At 44.1% G+C, this 21,428-nt stretch overlaps 1 protein-coding gene across 4 annotated transcripts in view; it reads right to left on the bottom strand.

Moving 5' to 3' along the window:
• Tex2 (testis expressed 2) overlaps nucleotides 1-13,013 on the bottom strand; it is a 117,485-nt gene extending 104,472 nt beyond the window's left edge. For 2 of the 4 annotated variants that reach the window (XM_003465840.5, XM_005001975.4), the window contains exon 1: nucleotides 12,865-13,013. The gene's annotated coding sequence lies outside the window, so the exon portion shown is untranslated. Of the gene's footprint in view, nucleotides 1-12,766 lie in introns of all 4 variants that reach the window. The other 2 variants (XM_013148384.3, XM_013148385.3) reach the window with 2 other exon arrangements.
• Nucleotides 13,014-21,428: the final 8,415 nt, after the last annotated feature.

Here is a 21,428-nt window from a genome sequence, read left to right as displayed (position 1 = left end):
GGGCATCCCTCAGAGGAGTTCCTTGTGGGGTCATGAGCACCCATACTTCTTGACTCTGTCATTAGCGCTAATAACCGCCCCCCCATCATATTACCTTGGCTGCCTGCAGGTACATACACGCCCTTTCCTCAAGGGTGTTTGTCATCTAGCTTCAGTGCCAGTTTCCACTTGAGTGCTTCTTTCTGGTCACCACTCTGGTGCCAAGACAGCTGCTAAGTTAGGCAGGCCTCTTTGTTATTTGGGTTTGAAGTTTTCCTGTATACGATTGTCTTCTATCCTCTTAATATACAGTTTGAAGTCTTAACCAGACTTGCAAGTATGCTAGAAAAAACATTACCCTGCTCTCATATCAATGTTCTCTTTTAGAGTCACAATCACAAAAGTTGTACAAGAAATTTACTTATCATCTTGACCTTGAGTCCTTTAATTTCTTTTTCATAACTTCAATGTTCTGAGGAAGATCAGGTTTTTCCTGTTTCCCGACCACATGGCAGCTGACATAGAGCACTGGCGGGCTCCCCAGCCCATCTGGAAGTGGGCCTCACAGAGCCGATCTAGGCAGAGGAATCCTTGTCTCCAGCTAGGAATCTCCCAACAGCGGGAAGCTTCTTGCCTCTAAGGTGCACTCAAGAATTCCCTCTTATTCCTTTTACTGCCTGGAGCCTTCTTTACCGTTCAGCTGTTGTAATTTTGTACTAGTACTATGGGTTAAAAGCAAACACTTGCCAAACATCCTGCATAGGTGAATCACTGTTTAGCTGATGGGAGTGAGGCAGGGGGAAGAGGCAGAGAGGTACAAATAAGGGCGACACAGAACCCCCACTGCTAGGAAGACACGATGACTGTGGGCTGCCCACAGCACAGTCCATCCTCAAGGTCTCAAACTGAAGTCATGTTTCTGTTGCCATATGATGAGATGCCTCCTGCCTGCGGAAAGCCCATCCAGACAAAAGGGGCCCTTCAGGTCCCACTCCTGCTAGGCAGCAGGCAAACACTTTTCAATTCCAGGATAAGAGTATAGAAAATGTTTCCTCACAACCTATTTGCATGAGGTGCTGTCTTTAAACCCAATGGATAGCTCCAATGGCAGGTCTCTGTGGGCTCTTTCCCTCCCTTTCCTTTCCCAAGTTATTCCAATGCTAAAAATTACTCAACTTCTCCAATAAACTCAAGTTTTAAAGAGCACTCCTTAAGTTAAGGTTTCTCTTGTTTTCTGTTATGCTTGCATGGTCTTATTCATTTATTCAACAAATATCTCAGAAGCACAGGCAATGGCAATACTGTGCTAGGTCCTAGGCGAGCATAACGCATAAGCTCCCCACCCTGTCAGAGAAAGGGGGAAAGCAGATGTCTGTTAGGGAATATGGAGTACTAAACTGTGAGACTGCCACAAAGGGTGAGGAGAGCAAAGGTGCGGAGATGAATTCCCAACAGAGGTTTCAGTTCCTGGAAAGTCTAGCTCCTTGCTGGCTGGGGATGCAAAGGCCAATGTGCCTGGGATGTAGGAGGCACCTGTGAGGACCAGGCTGAAGGAGGCAGGGGAGAGAGTTTGCATGTTCAGAAACATGGTCAGCTATGGACCTTATCTCAAAAGCAGTAAGAAGCCTTTACACAATAACATGACATGATCATGAGTTTTTTTTTGGTTTGGAGGGATTTTTCTGGTTTTGTTTTTACAGTAGGGAGAATTAAACCAAGGGCTTTGCACTGAGGTATAGCTCCAGCCCCTGATACACAAATTTCCTCCACAGCTTTCTTAGTAGGTTGAACTTCAGGTACATGTCATCATGCCTGGAATATTTATTTAAGAGGCATAAAGGGGCTTATCAGGCAAAAATTTAAAACAGAATACAGGCCCTCAAAAAAGAAAGGCATGCTACAGTTTGGAGCTAGAAATATTTGTTTCTGGCAGTGAAAATTTATGGAATTTGTGTCTGTACAAGTACCATGTTGGTCTTAGTTTACAGGACAAGGAGTTCACTTACAGAAAGATAATGGCTTATTTAAAGGTGAATGACACAAGTCTAACAAAAGTTTGTTTTTTGAGAAAGGATCTCACTATGCAGTTCAGGCTGGTCTTAAACTCCCTATGTAGTTCACACTAGTCTCAAACTCATGGCAATCTTCCTGCCTCAGCATCCTGTAAGAAGGGATCACAGGCATGTGCCACAGCTCCCAGCAATATTTTTTAGATGAGTTATGTAAGCTGGTTTGCCTAAAAACAGTCCTTTATCTTAAGATCTGGTTTCTGTCCTTTATCAGTTAAACTCACTAATGGACTTGAACTACCCTTATAGTTCAGGTATGCTGGGCTAGAACACTGATGGTGAACCTTTTTACAGCTTTCAGTGATACAAACAGCTGGCTGTAGCACAGGTTTGCCATCAATGGCCTAGAAAAAAAGCATAAGAAAACCTAGGAAATACTGTGAAAATAATCTTGGAAAAAAATAATAATAATAATAAAAATAATAATCTTGGATAATTTTAACTGTGTCCTGGAGTTCCAATCCTCTTATAATTTTTAAGTTATGATTTTTCTTGTCTCTCTCCTATCTTTATGCTATTAAACCTCATCTCCCTCCCCACCCTTGACTCCTTATATTTTATTTGATGTAGAAAGGCCCAAAAGCCAACCCTCTTATAACTGCTTCAGGTTAAAGAAAGGTGTTGATGCTTAGTCAGGGATCAAGAGTCTCATCCTGCAGCACTTGGGAGGCTGAGGCAGGAGCAAGTTCAAGAGCAGCCTGGGCTACCAAGTGAGCTCAAGCCAGCCTGAATTGCATAGTGAGACTCTGTCTCAAAAAGACCAAAAAACAAACCAACAAACAAACAGGCTCACTCTATCTAAAGGAGATGAAAGAAGATGAATTGTTCGATTATCTTTTGATAGTTTGGAAAAGAAACACCAGCAAGTCACTGGCACTCAAGCTTCATTTTATAATCATGCTAAATATACAGGGGGTAAAAATTGAAAGCAGAATATTTAACAGTAGCTTAAAAAGTTATATAAGTCAGACAAAATTAGGCAGCATCTGGAACAAGCCTTTCATCATTAATATTAATCCTTATTTGTCCTCTGGACAAACAGGTGGAGCTTAAAAGCATGTAGACTCTTTCCTATCTGTCAAAGAAATCTCAGGTTCTCTATCCCTGAAGTTTCTTAAAGAAAACACTGTCTTCATGTGGTCAGTAGAAGGAAATATGGGCAGGTCAGTGAATGGGCTGCTGCAGTCTCACAATCACAGAGCCGGCCGTCTGACCCAGTGTGGTGACAGTGAAGCCAGAGAGAAGAGAAAGACATAAGAGGTATTTACAAGGTAAAGATCAACAGCTCTTGGCAAAGGAGTGGCTACTGCTTTGGGGGTTCCAGCTTGGTTTGCAGTCCAGAGAAAGTATGGCTGTGCAAACGCCACAGCTCACTTCCCAAAGCACCTGTTTTTCAGAATGTCTACATAAATTTATAGCCCTTGGCCTATTTGCTGAAATGATCATCCGCAGCCGTCCATTCTGAATGCGTATTTATCAAGCATCTACTAAGCATTGGGGAAAAGAGGTAACCAAGACAGCCCGTGCCTCTGCAGCAGCCATCAAGTTCCCTGAAACTCTTTCAGCAGTGGAATACAACTCCTAAGGCCAGAGTCATCCTACCTCCTGGAACCCTCTCTATCTCTTAAAGAGATTTTTCTGCAATGCACAAATACTCAAAAACTCAAGAGACTGACTCTGCATTTCACAAGATCCCAAGCCCAGGAGGCATCACAGCACCAAATCTAACCTCTCCAGCCCCTGACACAAACCCCGCTGGACAGTTCTTTCCTTCTACCACAAAAATCAAACTCTTCTAAAATGTACTGAGCTTAGGAACTACTTATAACTACTAGTCTTTCATTTGTTTCCCAAATTAATTCGTGCTGGGTTCTATTCTATAATGGAGACTGGCAGTTTTAAACCCTGGAATTGCACCGTTTAATGTAGCCACATGATGCTGAAGTGCTAACTCAGCTCATGAACTTAATTTGTTCATGATTTGGGAAAAAACGGCCACATTTGCATTTGTGCAGGAAAGATGGTCTTGATTGTGTTTGTCCTTTTCACTGATGCAGAGTTTGCAAACTAAAACAAAAATTTTACCAAATGCTTTTGTTTGCAAACCAAACTGTTCCCAAACAAAAAGCATTTGTGAATTATATATCACTGTGTTTAAAATTAAAATTAGATAAAATCAAAGCCTAATTTATTAGCGGTGCTATCACTTTATAAAAGTTTATTAATCACATGTGGCAAGTGGCTACATACTAGAGAACACATATTTAGAACAGTTCCAAGATTACAGAAAAATCTGTTGGACAATGGTCTACAGACATGCTGTTGCCGGGGTCTTGGCATGTTTGATCTGAATTTGCCTTTTACAAATAAAAACAAAAGTTTACTATACCCTCTTTGGTTTTAAAAGTGAAAATTATTTTTTAAAAAACTTTAATAAATATTCCTAAAACACTGCTTTTAATCAGTCCCACAGCTTGGGTTTTGTGAAAAATTTGTTTGAAAATAACCTGTGACTTCAGTGAGGGTAAAAATTGGAACCATAATTTAGAAACAACTGTAGATACAGGTTATCTTTTAACATACTTCAAACAAGGTCCAATATACTTGATATTTACAAGACAGTAAATAGTGTATTTATAAAATAGTAAATACACTATCTTGAAGGTACTCTTAATTCTTTATACTTACTATCAAAAGCAAGTCTATAAGGAGTTTCTAAGAAATGCTCATTTTAAATTCTGAATGTCAACTACATAATACCAGCTCTATAATTATGCAGCATACAGGGCTGGCTGGCTCGCTCATGCACACACGCTCCCGTGCTCGCTCTCTCTCTCTCTCTCTCTCTCTCTCTCTCTAATAATTTCCACCTTATAATTTTTCAATCCAAAGATACACTTATATTATGACAGAAAAATCCACAAAAATACTTTAAGGTGAAACCATCTTGGAACAGGATGAGAAATGTTGGTAATTATTGAAATTGATTATAGATACATAGGAACCTTTATATTATTTTTACTTTTGTGTATTATAAGTCACTTGTAGAATAAATGATTTCTTAATCCTAGTGTAGTGGTACAGGCCTGTAATCCCAGGTACTCAGGAACCTCAGGCAGGAGGACTGCAAATGGGAGGCCAGGCTAGGCAATTTAAGGAACCCCTATCTCAAAATAATAAAAGAGAGCTAAGAACAAAGAGTTCAGTGGTATTGCAGAATGCTCGTACAAGGCCCTGGATTTAATCTTTAGTACCGAGGGGGGGAAAAAAAAAGAGTTTTGGTTGTTTTTGAGACAGGGTTTCACTGTGCAGTTCACGCTAGCTTCAAACTCACTTTGTAGCTCAGGCTGGCCTCAAACTTGCAGCGATCTCCTCCTCTTCAAGAATGCCGGGATTCTCGAAGACCGGTGGTACCACCACATCCAGCTGATCCTACTTTTTTTTCTTTTTTCTTTCAGTACCAGGAATCAAACTCAGGATCTCACACTTGCCAAGCAGGTGCCATGCTACTGAGCTATTTTTTCCCCCACTTTTTTTAAGCAATTATATACAAGTCTGACCGGATCTAGTCCTCTGCCGGATAATTATACATCCTCATGGTGTTTTACTGAGCATTCCAATTCAGGCCAGAGAATCACATAAAGTCCCATAAAGTCTTGCTGAATGATCTTGGCATATAGTTGTTCAAGCAATGCAAAACCTCAAAAACTGCAACAAATCTTGTGAGATGTGGCTGAAGCAGGTACTATGCACAACTTGCTTCTGCCCTCAAACTTCTCTTAACAGAAAAAAATGCTAAAAATCTACCCAACACATCCAAATACTAATGCAGTAGCAGAGGAGCAATGGCTTGCAATCCACCTGGCCCCACAGTGCACACTACACTGGCTGTCGAGGCTCCAGCCGCTAGGGCCAGCTCTGCCCAGGTCCATCAGAATCAACACCAAACTGTCCAATTTTTAGTTCAGAGTCAACACCAAACACTCCGCTGGCCTCAGGGGGACACGCTTGTCAGCCATTCTCCTTTCCCCAGCTCCACGGTACCCTACATCTGAATGACCAAAAACAGTGTCTAAGAACAAAAGCTCATCCATCTACTCCAGGTCAAGTTCCCACACCTGTGAGTCAGCAAACTTCTGCATAAACCAAGCACTACTCTGAGGACTCAGTCTTCACGCAGAGGGGGGGAAATGAGGCACAAGACGTTAAACTTCCCAAGGCCAGCTGAGCAGGGTCTGGTTCCTGGGCTCCTACCCCCACCTCCACCACCACCACACTGGCTCTCTCATCTCCCTTTCTGTCACTCCTGACTGCAGCCACCCTATCGACACATTGCTCCCCCTCCTGCAGCGCTGGTCACATTCCCTCCCTTTATCCTAGCTCGATGCCCTGTTCTTTCCCTTCAGAGGAAGGAGATGTCACACTTGTTATGATTTCACATGTACTGTAGATACAGTGTTTCTATTGGCTTTTTATTGTCCAGACTAGATAAGATACCATGTGCAGGCAGGTACTACATCTGTTTTGCTCCCCATCAGATTTCCAATGCCAAGCACAGTGCTTGGCCCCACTAAATACTCAAGTGCTTGATGAATCAGTCAAGTTTTTTCAGTAGAAAAATTTTAAATTCTCTATTCAAGATGATAAGTACAACATCTTTAAGAATGCTGCTTTAAGAGTTGGGCATAGTGGCATATTCGGGAGACAGAGGCAAGAAAACTGTTTTGAGTTCAAGCCCAGCCTAAACTACATAGTGAGATCCTGTAAATCAAAAATCCAAAACCAAAGAATACTACTTAAAAGATAGTATTATAGGCCAGGCATGGTGGTGCACGCCTGTATTCCCAGCACTCGAGAGACTGAGGCAGTAGGATCACTGTGAGTTCGAGACCAGCTTAGGCTACAAAGTGAGCTCAAGGTTAGCCTAAACTGCAGTGGGATCCTGTCTCAAAGACAAAAAAAAAAAAAAAAAAAAAACTAGCATTATATAAAAGAAAGAACTAAAGAAAAAAACGGGACAAGAAAACAAGCCAGCTTATGTCAGCTCTAAATAACAAAAGGGAAATGAAACTCTTACAAAATGCGTATTGTGACTCTGAAAGGTTATATGAAGGAGCAATCCAAAGAGTAGGTTTTGATCTCAAATCCTAAATAAGCTTATAACTGAAGGTGGCTCCTCTTGCCCTGTGCTTTTCCCAACTCGTAGGATAAGCTAGAGAGGTGCTCAATGCCTTGGTTCCAATAATCTTCTTAGGGTAAAGCCCGTAAAACCAATATTCCAGACAAATCCAACAGACAAAGGCCACCTGACTGTTTCAAAACCCACGCTGTTTCCCCACCCTATGCGCTTCCAGAAGAAAGATCAGATTTTTCTCTCATCTCAGTAGTCCTTTTTCTGATCAGTGACCTTGGTAAAGGGCAATAACCTTTTTGTTCTCCACCAAAGAAAAATCTTCCAAGGACATTAGTCTCCTAAAATTCTGGTAAACTATTCTTTATGTTTTCTTAACTCAGGATTTATACTGGTGCTAGTACACGGTAACAGACTAAAAATCTGAGACCTCAAAGCAGAGGAAATCTCAGCACTTGGGAGGCTGAGGCAAGAGGACCCCATGAGGTTTTTTTTTTTTTTTGTCTTTTTCCTTTTTATCGGTACCGGGGATCAAACTCACGACTCCCTGCTTGCAAGACAGGCACTTATGCCGCTGAGCTAAATCCCCAGCCCCTGGATCCCATGAGTTTAAGCCTGAGCCACACAGCAAAACTCTGTCTCAAGAAACCCAAAGACCAAAAACCTAAAACAAAACAAACAAAAAGCAGGAAAACCTTACTTTTTAACCTAGAAAGCTCCTACGGTAGAGCTTGAGGCATCATGATTCCAAAATGAGGCAGGATCCACCTAAAGCAACTGAAAACACCTGCTGGGAAGCAACAGAAGCCTGAGTTCTACTTCCAGATACAAGTCTGGACCCTACAGTGTGATTTTGGTCAAATCATTTAACCTTGTGAACTTCAGCTTCCTAACCTACATAAAGCCCTGGGTTTGATCCCCAGCACTGCAATTAAGGGGAGACGGGAAGCAGTAGGGACAGTAGTCAGCACATGGCAGTTCGTCACATATGATAGCTATGCACACTGTCATCACCTGCTTATTGTTTTCTGCTTTACAAAGCTCAATCACATTCAAATGAAACTCTGAAAGTCTTGAATTAAGTAGCATCCCTTCAATCCTTTCCTATCTCAGAGCCTTAGTTTACAAACTCATATAATCTGTGAGATTGTGTTGTGGTGAATGGGACAGGCCACTAACGGCTAACATATTAGAAGAGACCCCTTACAGACCACAGAGGCAAGGCAATGTGTCCTAGAGCCTGGGGATAACAGATGAAACCATGGAGCCTATGGACAGAACCCCTGACCGCAAGTCCAGGGCTCTGCTTAACCTTTCCCAGTGCCAGTCAAGGGCTTCTGTACTTCAGACCTCCTACATCGCTCTCATTAACAATGTCTCACGGACATTTCATGCAAAGCCATTAAGCACTGTGAGTCCGAGAAGGAGCAACACAATCTTTTACATAAACTGGAATCACTTTAAAACCTACATGTAGGATACTCACATGAGCACAGGTTTCTAGTCTTTTTATATCAGTATTTATTTTTAACTTGGGATTTTAAGTTGACAAAGACTTTAATGAATACATAGGACAAAGGGAGCTGTCTGTCCACGGCTCATTAGTCCCTGAAGTTAATGCTTCTCATGGGGACAAGAGTCAGCCAAAGGACAAAGCTCTAGGCAAATTGGAAAGTGTTCCACCAGCCCACAGATCATGGAATATTGCCTGCCTCTGAGTGCCAAAGCTTACCGGATGTTCTGCAGATTTACTTCAGAGCCATCAACCAGCTAACTGTTCATTCTGTCACCCACCAGCATGACCTGCTGCTATCGGGTGTTCACTGTACTCCTGAGACATGAGTAACCCCATTTAATTCACAAAACTACCAACTAATAATGCACTCCATAGTCCATCTAGCCTAAGACCACTGGCTATAAGGCACACAGTTATGTTATGAACCAAAAAAGGAGCCATTTCCAATTACAAATGTAAGACCCCATAGCTATAAGATGCTTCAAAAAAAATTAAGACAGTATAAGCTGCATTTTCTTTCTTTTTTTTTTTTTTTTTTAAGGCTAGTCAAGTGAAACAGTGGGAGTGGAGAAGGAACAAAGAAATCTGTAACTGGTTGTGATCAATTAGTTGTAAACACCACTGCACTGGGACCAGCCAAGCTGCATTTTCTTAGCTTTTTTTTTTTTTTTTTTTGTCTCAGCATTCTGAAATGTGACTAGTGCCTCCACCTTATAAGGAAGCTGAGGTACAGAAATAAAGTATTTTATTTAAGGTCCTGTACTACCAGAGAAGCAGGACACCAGTTGCTCCCTTTTTTTCTAGCTCAGCATAAGAGTTCATTAACTTTAGCCACTCTGTGCATCTCTGAACCTGACCTTGATATGTCCACTCAAGTAGGTACTGTGCTAGACTGTCTCTCAGTGAGAGGAATTCGACTCCTCTCCCAGGAAAAATAATGTCTTAAAGTGGAAAAAAAGTACATTTTGGAATCAAAGTCCTAGATTGAAATGCCTACTCCACATCTGTTATGCCTTGTATCTAGATTTCCCCCCAAAGCTTCATGTGGTCACAAGGTGAGGCTTTTCACAGGTTACTGGTGTGATGCTGGGATTAAGTGTATATAACTACTAAATTTGTTCATTCAGAACTGGTATAGCTCTGAGTGTGGGCAATGTGTCCACCCTGATGTGAGTGCTACCCAGCTCCAGTGCAGGTGACATAGACAGAATGAATATAAGAGGCAGAAAGAGGGCTGCTCTTGGTGCTTGCCGCAGCTACCTTGCTGCTTTTGCTGCCTGCTGCATGCCATGAACTGTTTCTCCTCTGTGACGCCCCTCTGTCACACCGTCTTGCCCTACAGCCAGCCAACTAAGGACTCAAAAGTCTACAAATTGTCCTAAATAGTCCTTCCTTCTCTTAACTTGTGTCAGGTATTTTGTCTCAGCAACAATAAAAGACAACATCTAACCAGCTTGTCACTTGGCTAAATTACTGAACCATCCTAGGCCTCAGTTTCCTCTTTGACAAAGAAAAGCTAGCACCTCCGCCATCAGAGGTTGCTGTAGGCCTGGAGAGGACACAAAGGTAGGACATATCTGGCAGAGCTGGAATTCAACAAGGCAATCTTTTCTGTGCTAGTCACCTTTTGCCTTCAAACTAGTATTACCAGTGATCTCAACAATTCCCAAAGGGGGCATTTAGGAGATAATAGGATCAGACAGAAAAGACTGGACAGGATATCCTGGCAAAGAAAAGTGGCACCTGGAGGACCAGGACGATGTTTAAAAATTTTCCCAACTTGAATAAACAAATTGATAGGGTAAAAAGAACAGGCATTTACTATCAAAAGACACAGGCCAACAGACATAAGAATGAGTAGTTTTATATTGAACCTGACTGGTCCTTAAAAATTCAGTTTGTTATCAAAGTAGTATACAAAGGGAAGAATTTCTCCACTGCTCTATTTGTTTTGTGGTACAGGGATGGAATCCAGGGACTTCACACTGAGCCACAACCCCAGCCCTTTTTTATTTTCAGACAGGGTCTCTCTAAATTGCTACACTGCTCACACATGGGTCAAACTTGCAATTCTCCTGCCTCAGTCTCTCACAATGCTGGGATTATAGACATATGCCACTGCAGCTGGCTTGTTTTGTTTTTACATTAAGTAGTATTTCGTGCATTTCTCCCCTTCCTTTCCTCAAGAGCATCAGGAAGCAGGAGCTTCTGACTTAAAAGGAAGGCCAATCACGTGGCATATAGAAACAAACTCCTTTTTCCTCCATCATAATTCATTTCTGACATAGCAGATCCTCAATAAAAATTAGTTGAATAAATAGTGCTTTCTTAAGTCTAAGCAATTTTTCCTTGTCCCATGCTATCTAAAAGCCTAATATAGGGGCTAGGGATTTAGCTCAGCGGCATAAGCGCCTGCCTTGCAAGTCGTGAGTTCGATCCCTGGTACCGATAAAAACGAAAAAGACAAAAAAAAAAAAAAGCCTAATATTTTCCGTTTCTGCTCCAGAAGCATTCTAACAATATAATCTGTAATAAACAGTACGCTTGGCCTATGTTACATCTCCAATTTATCACACATTTTCCTCACTCTTCAAAGCTCCAACACTCAAACCAAGCCCCTCCACTTTCCCTTCCTCCTCTTCCATCCTAGTCCTTGGATTATCTGAGAGGAGTCAGTACCACCTTCCAATCTGAGCTAGTGTTTTACTAACCTTCCTCTCAGATATTGAGCCTTTTCCAGGAGATAAATAGGCAAACAAAGGCAGTTCATCAGAGTCCTCCATATCCCCTCTCCAAGTTTTCACCAACACTCCCAGAAGGGCTCATGTAATAATGCACAGCAAAAGCCTGATTCCATCCTCATCCCCTCAGGAGGCTTACAGTCCACTTCTGGAAGAATCTGAGAGTAACTGTAATAGTTTTATGGGTTGGTTAAGAGCTAACTGAAATGGCAGGTTCACTCTACCAGGAGATCAGCTTTCTGGCCCCTGTGTCAAGGAGCTCCAGAACTTCCAAACGGACCCCTCAACTCACACTACCCCAGGGTTCTGAGATCACCTGCCCATTTCTCCTCATTGTCATACAAACTTCATTTACTGTTGCCTTTCCAGAATACACCTGGCTCCTGAAACGACTGCTCTAAATCCTTAGGTAATAACCATCATAGTATAGAAAACGCTATTTCCTTCCAGTTCTTATGCAGATGGTGGTGTCACCCTGGAACCACAGCCATGAACAGGGCTCAACCTCTACCCCTGGGAAGCCCATGATCTTCTCAAAAAACGTAGTGACAAAGTATTCCAAGGCTCTGGAGAAAAAGCGAGGGTGGAAACAGACTTTGCCCTTACATTTGATGCCCTGTAACCATAACAACCGATGGTTTAAAGTAACCATCAACCCACTGTGGAGCTAAGTTTTCCAAAAAGCCGTTTTCGGTGAGGAAAACTCCCCTGCTCCAACTCCCGCGCCGGCACGCGCTCTGGCAGGTAGCGTGTGGCGCAATGGAGCTGGCAGTTCATTTCTGCTCCCGGACCTGGGATTTCACGTCTGGGCTCAGCAAGCAGCAGTCACTTCGGCTGCTACTGTCACCCTTGCGCTCCCCGCGGGCACCTGGTGTTAGGCCTTGGTCCAAAGTCACTTATTAACCTTTGGCGCGCCAACGCCTCCCCTCGAAGGCACACAAACTCGCGTTTGCCAAGAGTTGGAGAAAAACAAGCGAGACGTAGACAGCCCCTGACAGATTCGCGTAAAAAAAGAAAAATTTTAAAAAGTAGCTACGGTTCTCGACTTCCGAGCATTTCGCGACGTGGGCGAAAGGAGTGGCAGGAACGCGGGGCACACCATTCATAAAGTGCAAGCCACTTCACCCCAGCGTACTGGAGGTGCCGCCTCCTGCCCGGAGCCGGAGCCGAGCCCGGCGCCTCGAGACTGCAGACTGCCGACCCATAGGCACCTCCGGCCTCAGCCAAGCCTCAGCCGCCCGCCCCGGCTCCGAAGGAGCGAAGGGGCGCCGTGGACGCCCGGGCCACTACCGTACGCGACCGCCCCCCGCAGCGACAAGAGCTGTCGGACCTGCGGGTCCCCTGCACCTGTAGGCTCGGCCGGCCACATCCCGGGCCTTCTCCGCCGGGCGCTCTGTCCGCCGCCCCACCGGCCCCGCGCGCGCTCACCCCGGACTCTCTGGCTGCCTCATCGTACTGCGCTGGCGCCCATACTCCAGGGCCGCTGCGGCTCAAGCTCGGGTTCGGGCTCGGGCTCGGGCTCGGGCTCGGGCTCCGGCCGCTGCTGTGCAGCCCGCCCGCCCCCGGGCACCGGCCGCTCCGCCCCGTCAGCGGACCCGCCCCGCGCCCGCCGCCGCCGCCGCCAACCAGAGGGCGGCAGGGGCGGAACAAATTGCACGCCAGGCCTGATCAATCCAGCCCCTACCAAGAGCCCAGAGAGGCCGCGGAAATCGGAGGGCGATTCGTCAGGGCTTTTAAAGGGCCGCTGCCCTAGAGACTGAGCAGGTGCAGGGATCGGGTGTTACCTGAAGGGATCTCAAGAAAGCTAAGAACGTCTCTCAATAAGGCTACAACGCTTCCCGAAGCTCTTTGCATTTAATTTTCTCTTCCTGCTGCTTAATAACAGATGCTTCTGACTGAGAGGGACACTGAGGCTTCGACAATCGGTGATGTGTAGTTGACAAATTCACTCGAATTTAGGTTTTAGCTGTCAGACGTCTGTCCCCATTCAATAGCAAAAGTTGGGTTAAAAGGCAAATTCCCAGCCCCCAACCCCTTCACAGTGTCCAATCCTGAACCGATGTGTTGGTTAGTGCTCGTGAAACTACCTATTTTACAGAGGCAGTGTCTAAGGCCGACAGGGAAAGGAGGTGAATTCATACTTAGATTGAGCTTTCTGGAGTGGTCGTGGTAAATAACAGTTATCACCTGTGAAGCTGGGGCACATGAAGCTGAGACGGGGTGCTACAGGCCGGACTGGCACCTAACACTGGCACACAGCTAGTTGTCTAAGCCGTTGCAAACCAACATCTGAGCACTTCGTAGGATTTTAACAGGCAGATCTTTAAGTCTCACTCCAGAGTCCGCATTCGTTTTTAAAACCTACTTCCTGCCCTGTGATTTTGATGAGGGTGCTGCAAGGGCCACATTCAGGTGCATACTTTGAGTCCATCATCATCCTGAAATTCAAATTCGCCAGAAAAGAAAAAAAAAAAAAACTTTTATCCTCAGAATTAGTCATATGTTTGAGACTTTGCTAGCAAAGCTGGAGCGCAACTGTTGCAGGCAGCTGAGTTAGTTAGAAATATAGGCAGTCAGACAGGGCTGAGTCCTCAATGGACCCAGTACAGATACTTGTCAACTGCGGGGGGGGGGCGGGGGGGACACACGACACATACACCTCCTGCTGTGGGCCAGGCCTCAAGACAAAAGACTAAACAAATGCACCCATACCCTGAGGATTAATATTCTAAATAGTTCCCTGTCATCCTGAGGAAGCCTGGAGTCACCATCTCATCCTCCTAGGGAAGTCACTGCTCCTTAAAAATGCCCGCTTTCTACCTTACTAGCTTCCCCATTTGTCCCTAATATAATCAATTTTACGTGAACTATTGATCTTATTGGCTAACCATAGTTATGTCCCACCTTATGCCCATCTGCTTTATGAGTTCCCAGTCTTCCCCCACCTGAACCCATCTTGCCCCGTGATTCTGCTCTATAGAAGTCCCTAGAAAAGACAGAGTCCTTGGCAACCCACTTGGGATCCCTTCTGTTTCTCTCTCAGAAGTTTTCTTTCTCTCAATAAATATATTCTACTCTTTAACTCCATCTTTCCTAAAATTCATTTTTTGATTTTAGAGAACACAAACTCAAGGACATATTAGGTTGGGAGTCTCATTCTCCTATATCACTACTACAAAATTCCTGCATGGCGCTTGCAAGACTGAATTTAGAACGGCTCTGGACCTACAAGCAACAACTGAAAGACTTCAAGGATACAAAGTTGAGGCTTAGAACTTGGGGAAACCAAAGGCAATATATGAGTATCTCTTTTTTTTTCTTGAGACAAGTTTCTTGTTGTGTACCTACTTCAGGCTGGCCTTGAATTTGCATCGATCCTTCTGCTTCAGCCTCCCAAGTGCTGCAATTACAGGTGTGCACCTAACTTGCAATACATAAAGATCTTAATTCAAACATCCACTTGCTTACCCTCAGCAGTGGCTCAGTTGTAATCCCAGGAGGACACACTGCCCCTTTGGGAAGGCATCCCATGCTTTCAAGCTCATATTGTCACCACCTGGCCCAGTGTCTTTGACACCAGTGTGACCCAGAAATCACTACCTGAATTTGGAAGTTAATCCCCTCAAGCTTCACTTATTTCTACACAGATGGCCAGCTTTTAGAGCATCTTCTATGGGATAACCTTTTTCTTTCTTTCTTTCTTTTTCTTTTTATTTTTTTTTACTGTGATATCTCATTGGTCTTGGGTTTGACAGGTGGAGACTCTGGGTTGCAGACATCATTACCCAGGATTACTACTTGCCCCTTGTATACCTCCCAAAAGAAAATGAATTCTTAGGTTGGTGTGATGGCGCATGCCTGCAATTTCAGTAATGGGGCGGTTGAAGCAGCAGGATCACCATGAGTTCAAGACCAGCCTAGGCTACCTAGTGAATTCAAAGCCAGCCTGAATGACGTAGTGAGACCCTGTCCCAAAAAGAAAAAAAATCAATGCATCGTTGGTAGACCCTCAATCTAGGGGCAATAAGATTCAGCATGAACACTTAAAAAGAGCCCTTCTTTTTGCAAAGGGGGAACTTGGGATGTTTTGAAAAGTAAATGAACATATAATAACATAATATTAATACTAATAAGATACTATTACACTCTAGGTTCAATGCACATCCTGATATTAAGTCTATCGCTCTGTCAAGTCCTTCACACATATTAATTCATTGAAACCTTCAAATGATCTTGTGTGATTGGTATTGTCTCATTTTTACAGATATAGAATTTGAAGCTCACAGGGGATTGGTGATGTACTGAAGCAGCAGGGCTAAAGTTGAGCCAGCTTTCATGACACTAAGGACCAAGTTCCTCCTAATTGCTCTGCTCCAGTGCCTGCCAAAATGCCATCCTGCAGCCAGAAACAGAACGATAATTTCAAAAGGTAAAAGAAACATATACTACTAATCCACATCAAAAGGAAATATGGGAGTACAACCTTGAAGTTTAAGTGTCTTTGTTCTAGTTTACCTTCTGCTTGAGCTTGATTTGAACAAGTTATATAATTAAATCTCTCAATCCCATGTTGCTTGTCTATAAAATGGAACAATAACAAAACCTCTCTGTTCTTGGACTGGCCTGAAAAGCAAATTAACTGAAGAAGCTACGCATCTATACAGAGTCCCCAACTTACAGTAGTTCAATTAATGTTTTTTCGATTCATCAATGCAATTGGTGTTTGGTAGAAACTATACTTTGAATTTTGATCTTTTCTTGGGCAAGCAATATGCAGTATGGTGCTCTCAGTGCACGGCAGTGACAGGGAGCCTCAGCTCTCAGCCACATGATCACAGGGGAAACAATCAATACGCGATAGTGCCCTTTTGTGGCTAAGCTCTGATGGGCAGGAGGCTGGGTGTATGAAATGCATTTTTAACTGACAGTGTCAATTGACAAAGACTTAGCATAACCTCATCATAAGTCAAGAGGCATATGTAGGTGTACTTTGAACTTACAAATGAAAGAATGATTTTAGAGCTTGGGAATCTGTGATTTATTTTAGTGACCTATGACAAAGGTCAAGGACTATGGTGCCAAAAATTCAGATATTAAGCAAGATTTTTTACTTTGTACTCTAAATACCTGCTATATGTGAATAGCACATACATAGGGAACTAATAGTTTCCACCTACAGTAGGATCTTAAGTCATAGAAATCCAACCCAAAATATGTCTCTGGCTTCTCCCTCACCCTATTTTCTACCACCACCCAGGCTTTTTTTTTTTTTTTTTGGTACTGGGGATCAAACACCCCAGACTTTTTTACAACTCAGGCTTCAACTATCCCTAAAGTCTATGTAGGTTCTGATATCCTGGAATTTTTCCCAGTTACACATTTCAAGATAATCCTTATTATGACTCTCAAAACAAAAATGCCCTAGAGTTTTTATTTGTTTTTTGTTGTTGTTTTGTTTTGTTGAGATAGGGTTTCATTGTGCAGTTCAGGCTGGCCTCAAACTTGTGGCAATCCTGCTTTGGCCCCCTGAGTGCTGGGACTACAGGCACACACTACCACACCCAGCTGCTGAGGATTTTTAATTCCATTTTGGCACTGGTTTTGCACTTTTTGAGGGAGAAATGGTTTAGAAGTATAGAAAAAAAAAAGTTGATCCACTTGTGCATCCAACGAAGGGTAGGGATCCTTCGTCCCACATGTCGCACCATTAATCAGCAATCGGTGAGCACTCAGGAACTGAGGTAAAGATGAAAACACTCATGGCTGTGCCCAGGCGTACCTGGCACACCAGGTCAAGCAGAGAAAGCCCAACCATGTGATAGTGTAGAAACAGGCCCAGGAGCTATGGGGATAAGAATAGGCCCTTATAATTCCTGTTGAACCTCAATAATGTTTTAAGGATGGTTAGATGGGAGGTATTAAGATCTATAAAGGTCATTTAAAAAAAAAAACAATGTTGGAGGAGTGTCAGGGATTTAGTTCAATGGCACAGTGCCTGCCTGGCAAGCGTGAGGTCCTGAGTTTGATTCTCAGAACCCACACCCCAAAATGTTGGAGTAGAGAATGGTCAACAGCAGCATATGTCTCAGGACAGTCAAGTCAGAAAGAATCTAAGGATATAATTTCTTGTAAGTTAGAAATTAGAAAGTTATTGGATCGTTGGTAGAAGCAATGTAGTCAGGGATGGAAACTCATAGCTGGCTTGGAACCGAGCTAAAAAGAGCTAAAAAAAAAAACAGAGGATGAGGAGGCTGAGCAGAAGAGGACAAGTACAGTACAGTACAGTACTGTACAGACAGTACCCTGTAGGAAGAGGCTCTGCTCTTCCTCTGAGATAAGGAGGATATGGTAAGGAGGTAAGGAGTGATGTGGGTGCTGATTCACTCATGGATGGAGGGCAGGAAGTGGAGAAAGCTCCTGTCTACTTGGTTCCTGGTTTGTAATCCATAGATAGGAAGGAACATCATCTCTCGGGCATGGGTGCAAAAGTGATAACCAGGGTACGTTGTGGGAAACAGTGAAGGACTGAAAAGACCACTGATAGGAATGAAAGAGGGAGGTGCCAGTGGAGAGGGAGAATTCTGGGGAGCCCCATGGCCTGTGGTTTTGAGGCAGCTCCAGCACTGCAGAGTTGCAGATATAGTTCTCAGGGACTTGGCCAGTGGGCCCAGGCCTGAAGTATTCAGTGTCAAGAGTTGGCAGAGTTGGGAATAGGAAAAATACCAAACTACTGGGGGCCCTTACCACTGGACCACTGAAGTACAGGTCATGGGTTCTGGTGGACGGGGAAGGAAAAGAAACCCAAGGAGGAAAGGGTGACTGAGAGGAGAGATGGGCAGGACCAGACTTTGTGTTCCTTCAGGCACAGGGAGGCCAGAATGTCATAAGTAAACAACTCTGAGTGGTGACAAAGTCAAATGTGACCATAAGTAAGCTTGACTCCTGTGGTCCCCGTCACTCATTCCTCCATGGAGAATCATCTGAGGCCCAGCTCTTCCTGCCACTCAGCCCCACACCAGGATGCCTCTCCAAGATGGAGGATGGGGGATGAAATTGAAAACCTGATAATAATCAGAAGGTCTCCTCCGTGGGCAATGAGCACTTATAGGATGTACTGTGTGAAAGACATCAGATGCCCCAAGTAATGGGCAGATGTTCATGCAAATAATTCCTGAGCAGTGTCTGAGCAGTGAGTAGTGGTAATGTTGATGGTTTTCTTTGCTGGGGAGCTTGTGAGACCTGAGGTCATTAAATATAAATGTCTCAAAATTCTGTCATCCTGAGGTCCACTGGGGAATAGTGGCTTCTAATTGATGTGGAGCAGGGCCAGAATGGAATTTCTAGAAAGACTGACATTTTCCTCCCTTGCCCTTGTAATTCTATGCCTTCCTTCTTAGAGATCTTCTTAGTGCTCTGAACAGAGAAGGAATCTGTCCTTCAGCCCAAGCTCCTGTGCGTTCCCTGTGAACTTGATGCTGCTATAGAGTTTTATTTTCAGTGCTGAGGATCTAATCTAGAGTCTTGCACATGCTAAATGAGCACTGTACCACCGAGCCACATCCCCAGTCTGCACTGCTATAGTTTGGATCTTAAATGGCCTCCAAACACCTGTGAATTAAAGCCTTCCTCCCTAAATTGGCACTTTGGGGAGATGTCAGAAACTTTGAGACAGGAAGACCACCTATTGGAAGGCAGAAGAAGCTTCAAAGGGTAGGAGGATAGGACTGGAGGTTTAGCTCAGCGGCATAAGCGCCTGCCTTGCAAGCAGGCAGTCGTGAGTTCGATCCCTGGTACCGATAAAAAAGAAAAAAGACAAAAAAAAAAAAAAAAAAAAAAAAAAGGTAGGAGGATCTCCCAGCCATGAAACAAGCAGTTTTGCTCTGCCGTACATTCCCACCATGATGTGCTACCTCACCAAAGGTCCACAGCCTCAGAGCCAATTGCTCATGGATTAAAATCTCTAAAACTGTGAACCAAAAGAAACACCTGTCTTAGTAAGTTGATTTATCTCAGTTGTTTGTTACAATCACTGAAGGGTGACTAGTACACTCACCTCTTTTCTGCCTTCCAACTGCAAGGTCCTCTGCTTATAGCCACTGTCCTCCTGCCTCTACTCTGGCATGGCAAATCCAGTTTTAAGCTTTCCCAAATCACCTGTTGCACAATTCTATCTCCAGGGATGGGAGATCAGGAGCACAGCCTGGCACTGCAGGCTCCTACCCTGCATCTCTGAACTCCATGAGGACACAGTGGCCCTTAAAGAACAGAAGTGGGAAGGCTTACCCAGCCACTAAATGGCACACACATTCACCTAAATACACAGAGAGGGTGGGGTTTTTTGTTTTTGTTTTTAGCCTTGAAGTGATTGGGTTTTTTTGTTTTTTTTTATCGGTACCAGGGATCGAACTCACGACCGCAAATCCCCAGCCCGAAGTGATTGTATTTATACGGTCATGGAGAGTAGCAGGCTGTTAAACAGAATTGTGGAGGACTCACTACCTTTGCCATTTGCCTGTGGCTGTTCAGCCCTGTTCAACTCAGAAGACAAAGATGGTGAGCACTGAGTGAGTGCTGAGACAAAGAAAATATTTGACTGCTTTGGTCATGACTGTAAAGCAGAGCTTAAGACAAAAATTCTTACAAGAATACATTACAGGAGTCCACGTGGGGAGCGTTGAGCCCAGAAAACCCAGTTGAAACTCAGGAGACTGAAGCAGGGATGGAGGCAGAGGTACCTGAGAATGTGTGATTGGAGTAGCCACATATTTGGCAGGCTGATTGGTGGAAACAACTGGGAAGCCCTGTGAAAAACATCTCAGGAGAACCTCCCAGGTGCAGACGGGAAAGAGATGGCATTTATCTTCTGGTTCCTGCCCCATAGGTAGAAAGCTGCACTGGGGATGGAGTGAGGGTGTCACTAACCCTGCTTCCAGGCAACCCTGGCTTGGTGTGGAGCAGCTTTCCACGTGCTCTAAGTCACACTGTCAACAGAGGGACAAGAGCTGAGGTAAGATACCTCCAGGTTGCACTTGCCAGAAATTAGGAGGAGCATTTACAGATCTGGCCATTCCCACAGTGTCTGGAAGAATGTATCTGGCACAGAAAGTATTTGCAAAAAGACAGACCTCACACATGTAAGTCCAGAGGTCTTGAGGATCTGTCTCTTGTTTTAACAGTGTTTGGACAAAACAGACCCAGGTACTCCCTCTCTCTCATCTCCCATCCACCTTCCAGTCACAAACTTTGGGAGCATCTTCTCACCCATCTCCTGCTTCCAGGACCCAACAACAAGCAATAAGGGCAACGTCTTACTGCTGACTACACGTAACCACTTGGATTCATCAGAATTGTTCCACTGGGGTGGAAGTTGCCATCAACCACCTGGCCACTCTGCGCCTGTGGGCCTCCTACACATACCTTTCCCTGGACTACTCCTTCCACAGGAACAATGCGGCTCTGGCCAGCATGGGTCATTTCTTTGGCAAGCTGAGCTGGTCCAGAAGGAGAAGCACAAGGGCACTGAGCATCTCCTGAAAATGCAAAACTAATGTGTCAGGCATGATTTCTTCCAGGATGTGCAGAAACCTTCTATCTGCTCTAGTGTCATGAAACGTGGTCTTCATTGTGGACACCATCTTTGCAGTTATCAGAGAAATTGTTTCTGATGTGAGTTTTTCCAGAGCCTCATTCAGTTACTTTGTTGTTACCACTTCAGAGAGGCCAGGTGGGAGGCTTTCGGATCGTCCCACCTCGTTGCCCCCAGGTTTGCTTTCAATGAACTGGTTGTCTGGGCTTGCATGTTAGTGTCTTCTTGTTTCCTTTTCATTTTTTAGTTTAATTCCCAGGGTGATGCTTATAAATTGCCTGTGATGGGTTGCTTTATTGCTAGTATTTAGAACCCTGAGGTCATGACTACGTCTCTGAAGTATCTTCCAGGTGATGCTGGTTTGGGATTTTGAGTCTGTTGAAAGATCAACCTCTTCAATTTGTTG

The sequence above is a fragment of the Cavia porcellus genome, unplaced genomic scaffold (genome assembly GCF_034190915.1).
Source record: "Cavia porcellus strain 051 isolate PalLab524CR breed Dunkin Hartley unplaced genomic scaffold, mCavPor4.1 scaffold_32, whole genome shotgun sequence".
NCBI lineage: Eukaryota > Metazoa > Chordata > Mammalia > Rodentia > Caviidae > Cavia > Cavia porcellus.
The sequence above is the reverse complement of the archived record's forward strand: the minus strand, read 5'-3'. Positions and strand labels throughout refer to the sequence as shown.